The 7817-nt window shown below is 39.1% G+C and overlaps 1 pseudogene; it reads right to left on the bottom strand.

The window, feature by feature from the left end:
- Positions 1–529: 529 nt before the first annotated feature.
- LOC103591285 lies at positions 530–4582 on the bottom strand (annotated as a pseudogene).
- Between the last annotated feature and the right edge of the window lie 3235 nt (positions 4583–7817).

Below are 7817 nucleotides of genomic sequence, written 5' to 3'. Positions count from 1 at the left end.
TTGATATTTGCCTCCCTAAAATTATCTTTGAGATTTCCCAGCGGGTTCCTGGAAAATTCAAAGATTTGTTCTTTTACATTTTTTTTTTTTGTCTTTTTCGTGACCCGTAAGGGGATCGCAACCCTTGGTGTGGTGTGGCCCACACCACGCTCAGCCAGTGAGCGCACTGGCCAGTCCTATATAGGATCCAAACCCGCGGCGGCAGCGTCGCTGCGCTCCCAGCGCCGCACTCTCCCGAGTGTGCCATGGGGCCAGCCCTGTTCTTTTACTTTATAAAAGAGAGGTATTAGAAAAAATTAGGCTTTATTTGTTTATGTTATTATTGGCAACTTTCACAAGAAGAATTTTGTCAAATCATATAAGATGCTCAGCTTTCCCTAGGTTAAATTTGTGTAGCTAAAATATTCTTAATGTAAATTTTTTAGAAATTGAATGCTTCGTGGGAAATTCCTGGAGATTTGTCAATGTTTCTGTTTTTCACAGTCTTGATGGCACTTTGTCTGTTGTAAGGTAACAGTATAGTGTTAACAGTCATAATCTTAGTTATTATTTTAAATGTTTACTTCTTTACTTTGAATCCAGAATATTCCAGGCCAGTGGTTGTCATTTGGGAATGAACATCAGACTTATCTATGGAGTTTTATTAAAATATGGATGTTTAAGACTTACTCCAAATCTCTTTATTTGATATTCTTGATACATTCCTGGTAGATTCTTACTATAGGCATGGTGATATATTCTTGCTATATTATATGTACTATGACTTGGGAATTGTATATGTTATATCTCAGGAATTTTTCCTCCATAAAAATTATGTTCTTCTATTTTTATAAATCAAATGTAATATTCACTATCTTCTTTGAAAATATCCTTAATCATTAAATGTATAGATATTTTGTCTAAAGCTTTTGGGGGGGGGAGATTAGCTTTGTTTTGCATGCTGCAGAAACAAACTATTTCCTTGTCAATTGCATTATTCTTGTTATGAACTTTCATTAGACCTTTAATTTTTAAAAATTATCAGCAATTAGCCACAGTCATTTGAAGCCTCTGGCATCTATAGGTAGGGTTTTTGTGCTACTCAGATGCTTCCCTGAAGGCTCTGCGATCAGCCTCAGGCTCTGCATCTTCTTGTCTTTTGCAAAGGAGGATGGTCTCAGAGCCCGTGGAAAAAGACTAAACCAGGTACTTGAAACTATTGACACTTCAAAGAACAGATCTTGGGTATAGGCTTCTGCTGTCACCACTTAAACAACTTTAAAACTGTACCAGTGGGCTGTCAGGATTTCCAGAATTCTTCTTAGTCAAGAAGCAGACAGGTTCATGGTATTGCTAACACCAGATCCAGCAGAAAAAGAGTTAATTACATAGTTCTGAATGCACTAATGAGAAATGATTGTAGCTATCTGTTTGGAACATTGCTAATGTTTTGTATGTCCTATTCGCTGCATATATAAGGAAGTTTCTTCTCTTATTATCTATAGCTTATAACAACTTAGTAGATTCTGCTTTTGTAAACTGAATTAGGACATTTTTAGATGATATCTTATTTTCCCTCCCTGACCTCTCCCAAAATACAAAAACTCTTATTCGCTATTTCTACTTTTAATGGCAATATGGTTACTTGTATAGATTCAATAAGAATCTGCTCTCTCTTTTAGTAGATATAATTGGAAAAATTGTTTATGCAACCAAGGCCTTGTCTGGTTTGCGTAACCAAACCAACATGGAATGTCATATTTGAGAATTCTGCTTATTTGTTGAATATGACCAGCCACTGTTTTGTTTTGTTTTATTTTGATTATTTCAAAATGTTATTGCATTTAACTATTCACCCCAAATTATGGAGTATGAACTAGCCATTTAAACTTTTTCCTTTGTAAAATGGCTCTCTCTACAAAATACTTTTAAAATAATATTGTCAATAGGTTACTCATTTCATTTACTTCAGATACAAAATTCAAAATTAGTTATTTTTCACTTCCTGATTCTTTTGGATTTCTCTTTCTTTCTTCCACGCTTCTTACATAGGGAACAAAAAACTTCTATCAAAAACACTTTTTTAATATCAATTAGTCTATTAATTAGGTTAGCTGTTCAGACTGGCACTGTTATTCTTGTCTCCTTCTTTAATACCCTTCATTACAGACACAAAGTTCTAATTCCATTTTTTGGTGCTCTTCTGCATTTGAGTGACTGCAATTCAGCTGAACAGCTTTTCTGACATGATACGCTTTGGCAATTTAGTTAGAAACTATACTAAATAAATAGAGTCCATCCGTAGGAAAGCATCTTCATATAGTTGGAGGATTCCTAGTCCAGTTTTAAATTAAAATTCTTCCCCCCTCTCTGCAAAACACAGCCCAGACAGGACAGGACAGACCCAGTAGAGTAGTGATTTTTGAAACAGTGTGAATATCCAGTCTATCAAATACGTATCTGGTGTTGTAAGACCACAAGACTTAGCATGAAGAAACAGTTTGGAGAAATCATCTTCAAAGAATACTTCAAATGTTGCAAAATATTTCAACATCTTGCTGCAATCCACACAGAAAATGGCCAGCTGGCATGCCTTACTTATGAGATTTTTGCAAATGCAATGAAGGCATCTGCCTCTTTCAAAATGACAATGAGCACTATCACATTGAAGGAAATCCCTTGGACATAACCAACATCAGGCCTGTAACATAAATATACTCCTAAGATATCATGTAAGACATCATGATACAGGCCACCCATCTGAAAAATGCATAGAGATAGAAATGCCCAGGATCTGTCCAGCTTAATTTCAGACTAACACCCTGATCTCCAATAGATACACCTTCTATATTACAGAGAATAATATATTCAGAGAGAACTTGTTTAAGCAAAGCTTTTCACCATTCCTTTCCTCTTCAGAGAAATATTTCAAAAGTCAGAAATGATATCTCGTTCATATCCTACAGCTAGACTCCAGACTTATGCAGAAACACTAGGGGGCAATCCCTGCACCACAGTGAGTACTTTCTCCTTCTATACATTATTCCCCAATTGGGCAGTATTTCACTGGTCCAAATAACCCTTGAACTTGGCAATATTTCTTCCTGCTTAAGTTACTTTTTTCTTTCCTTCTTCTTTATTAACTGCTTTAATTTCTCAATTTTGAGACTCAGCCACAGTCTTATGTTCTTGTTGGGGATCTTACACAGATTTGGCAGAAATTCTTCCTGGAAGTGGGCAAAGATTTCTCATGTAGGACATAAAAGCAGTAATCAATCAGATAATGTCCCATGCTTAAGATCAGAACAGGGGTCGAAAGTAGTTCAAATTCAGAATTCTTATGTCTTGAAGACTGACGTGGTGGTTTACAGATCCTCCCTGTTTATGCTTCATAATTCTGCTGAATGATTTTTGGAAGTTTCCTAAAGATTCTCTCTGGGAGGAACTTTACCAAATAATTTCCAGCCAGGAGTACTATGAATAACCGGTTTGAGTTCTCACCACCACCACCTCCAAGTCCTCTCTCCCAGGCTGCAGGAGCACACCCTCTTCTGACCTCTGCACCACCTGGTCCAAGTCCAAGGTCTTTGGTGTCACAGCCACCAGGCAGCAGCTCTGAGAAGGACAGGCTGCCCTTGCTGCCCTGGTTGCCAGTCTCCTCTGTGGCACAGGGTGAGCAGAGGGGCTTCCTGCCACCCTGGGGAAGCTGTAGCAAGCACCTGACCAGTCACTTTTAGGGAACTATGCCTGACTTTATGGAGCCAGTGCTGGGAAAGCCCTCAAGAACACTGGCGTGGCACCTGGCTTACAAAGTACAGCCTTAGAGGTGGTAAGGAGGCCACTTCCATGGCAGGCCAGGATCCTTGAGATGTATAGATCCCTAAAATGTATAGGTACTGCAGGTAAAATCTTGTGGAGAAAGTTCCTTGGATTTGGCTTCCTAGCCTTGGTAGAGCAAATTAACAGAGGCTTTTAGAAGTCTAAGTTGAGATTCCTTATAGAAATGTCCAGTAGAGCAAAACTGAAAAAGGCCCGTATGGTAAATTAACACTCTTGCTGCACCTATGTAAATAACCGGGCCATATCTAATAAGGCCATACTTATTATGTGATCAAGAGTCTTTGAGATTCTTTTTGATCAAAGTGGGGAGGCAGTAAGCAAAAATTTGTGCTTAAATGGAAAATTACATGTTATTATTCTAGTGCACACCTGGGTTGTCTGATTCTGATTTTGTGGGAGCTGTTTTACAACTCTGCAAATTATATACAACTGAGAGCAATGCTAAATAATTCTTGTCCATAGACATGCAAATGAATTCTGTTGAGTGGAGAAACACCAATTTTGGCTCTATTTGCGCATTCACTTCAATATTCATGATCTACAACTGTGTCTGTTTTTAGGATTCTCCTTTGACCTTCACACTTCATTAGTTTCCTTGTGAATGAGTTAAATAAAATTCATGACACATGTTTATTCTTATATCTGTATGAGGGTCATGATTTTTCCTGTTTCTGAAAATTATCTTTTAATACCCACTTGTCACAGCAAGAAGGGCCCAGGGTTCCCCAGCTGGGGTAGTGGTGGGGGTGAGAGCTTTTGCCATACCCCCGTTACATCTGAACCCAGCCCAGCAATGACCAAGCCACAACTGGAAGCCCCCTGGTCGCCCCTATGGGAATGTGGGGGGCTCCACAGGCCTCAATCCCACCCCTCTTCCTTCCTCCTTCTTCCTTCCCATTTCCTTCCCCCTTCCTCTCTCCCCCTCCCTCCCAACTGCTCTGCAATAACATCAAAAAATGTAAAAAAAATAATAAAAAATAATAATACCTACTAGTAACTAAACCACCATTCAATGGCTGATCACATGTGCCCTGTCTTTGCCTCAGCCACAGAGGGCCTAGAAACTTAAGACAACAGTTTCAAAGTGACTTCTGAGGCAGCCCAGTTTGGTGACCTTCTCAGCAACCTAGCACTGGAGTTTTCTAGAAGCTTTATGGTGGCAGTCCTGTCTAGAAGCCACTTGGTGTTTTTTCTGTTCTACTGATGGAGGTGATCTGACACTTCTTGGCAGACATTGGCCTGGTCATTCAGCTTCTCTTAAAGAGCTGAATGCACCCCAAAGGTATATTTTATAGGGAAAAATACAAAATTAAGACCCCCATATTCAGAATAACTCTTACAGACAAGCTTGATACAGTGCTGATGCACAGCTACATGGGGTTTTATAAGCTTGTTTAAACCAAGGCCGTGTAAAACTTCATGCTTGCATGCAGATGCCCCACTAACAATAACCTCTTCTCAATTCTCCAGAAGTTTCTTTTTCCCAGCATAAAATAGCTTTGTGCCAAATTAGATGACCCAGAAACAAAGGACTCAGTTGTGATAGGCTGTATATCAAACAGTTAACAATGACACACTTGTGATACAATCCCTTCACACCTTTGGAAGGTGACTAGGTCATGATAAAAGGGACCCCAGAGAGCTCTCTTACAGGGGTGAACAGAAGACAAAGCATTTTTTTGGTCAAGTAGTGCTGTCCCCCAAAATTCACATATTAGAAGTTCAATCCCCACTGTAACTGTTGAGGGTGGGAAATCCTATTATAGTAATTAAAAGGTGAGGCTTTGAAGAGTTGATTAGATTATAGGACCATGCCTTAGTGAATGGATTAATAATGGAGGATTACTCCCTTTCCTTCGTGCTTCCCTGAGTGTTTGAGATGTGCATGGCCTGCCAAGCAGGTGCGTAAGCAAAGGGTACTTGTCAGCAAAGGGACTTTTTAAGCCTACCAAGAGGATATCTTGTAGGAGCTCTTAGGGGTATTCTGTTTCCAAAAAGAAAGATGATGGAATGGAGGTACATCTGTTGAGCCAACGTGGTTATAATTAGTGATGGTAGTTTTTCAGAAGAGCTATGTATTTAGAATTCACATTTAGGATGTAGTTTCCCTTGCCCTGGCAAGATACATTCTGAAAGATGTGGAGGATTCTGAGATTCTGCATGTTCTGGACATGAAAAAGCATTGTTCAGTTACAATCTTTTCATGGGCTTTGTCCATTACACACCCACAATCACTATGTCTGCAGTATCCATAGAAATTAGTTCTTCGCATAATTTTCCATGGCTATTTTCTAAAGTTTCTAATAAATATTGGGAGGTTAGAAGGCCCAATAAATGGCAACTCTTTTCCCTGCCTGACTTCTGAAAGGGTAAGACAGATGGAGGTGAAAAAACACTTTCATTAATAAAGTTTGATTGGAAGCACACTTTGATATGTGGCAGCAGTAGATTCCCAATCCTGAACTCCTCCAGTATTAGGCAGATTTACCTAAGTACAGTCTGACCTGAAAAATCATCGAGTCAAGCAACAATCAGAGCTCCTACTCTGCAGATAGGCAGAGCCCAGAGTAAAAGACAGAGGGCAGGAATGCAGGACTGGACCATACATACCCAATTCACCTCCCAAAGTCAGTTAATTCACTTGAGAGGAGGAGTAAGATATAGAGTTAGAAGGTTTAAGTACACTCTCTTGCTCAGCCCATTCTTGCCATGTGACACCCTAGTCACCACAGGAAGGCCCTCACCAGATGTGTTCCATGGACCTTGGACTTCCCAGCCTCTGAAGTGTAGGAAACAAATTTTGTTTTTTTATAAATTCCCCAGTTTCAGGTATTCTGTTATAAGCAACAGAAATGAACTGATACAGCCACCTTTTGTGATGTTAAATTAAACAGAAACAAAATTTTTGGAAATGTTCAATAACCCCAATATATTCATAAGCATTTTTCAGGGCTTAGTTTTCCAGCAATATATCTACCGGCCAACATCATTCTTACGGGCCTCATGTACTACTGAGCTTCCCCTAAGCATTTCAGTATTTCTCTTGTCTCAGAAGCCCTCTCTGCTCCCTCCACTGGGTCCTGGCTAAGCTGAAGCATCCACCAAATCAGGAACTATGGACGGTGGCTTGGCTGCCATGAGAGGCTGTCAAGTAACCTTACCACATGCACAGTGGTTGTGAGAGGCACAACTCAAGTAGGCATGATGCTCTGACTTAAAATTCTCCTTGTGACTTTCAGACAAACTGCTGACAATCCTGATCAACATGCAATGTCCTGAGTGCCCTTTTCCACATCATTAAGCTGCTTTTAACATCTTGCTGTTATGATGATGTGTATCTACACTGGATCCACACTTTGTCTCTTCTTCCTTTCTGTATAATCACACCCAAATCAAAATCAGAAAATAATACTTAAAATCAATTTTTAGAATATGTTTGAAAAATACACACACATAAACATACTCCTGTCTTTTTGTATCTTGCCCTAAAAAAATCACTTCTTGCAAATGATCTTATATACTTTCACTCCCTTTTATTTTTCCTTATTGGTGGCTCTGATATTATTCATTGCTCATTGGTACCCTTTTGCGGAAACACTCCAGAAAATGTTCTTCTATACCACAGACACAGGCAGGTGTCCTGATAAAAGCATCACCTTAAAGTAACTTTGCATCTTTTTCCATTTTGCACCATATGCAGAAACATGGATTGTGGATGTACTTCACAACTGAAATAGCTGGTTCTGTATTACAGGATGGCAGTTTGAGAGATTAATTTTGATTGACAGTAAGCATTGTTAAATTAATGCTTTGATACAGTGTCATATACAGTACTGTGGAGAAAAAAGCAAAGAGCAAGTTTATTACTGTCTAAAAATAAAAATAATAAACCTAACTCTTTCTCCACCAAATAATTTATCTGAATCACAACTGTCTCATATCAGTGTTGTTAGGAATTCTAGGCAACGTCTCCTCTCTGACCTAAAGAATTAGTAAAA

The sequence above is a fragment of the Galeopterus variegatus genome, unplaced genomic scaffold (assembly GCF_000696425.1).
Source record: "Galeopterus variegatus unplaced genomic scaffold, G_variegatus-3.0.2 Scaffold956, whole genome shotgun sequence".
Classification (NCBI taxonomy): domain Eukaryota; kingdom Metazoa; phylum Chordata; class Mammalia; order Dermoptera; family Cynocephalidae; genus Galeopterus; species Galeopterus variegatus.
Note: the sequence above shows the minus strand (reverse complement) of the source record. Positions and strands in the feature narration are given on the sequence as shown.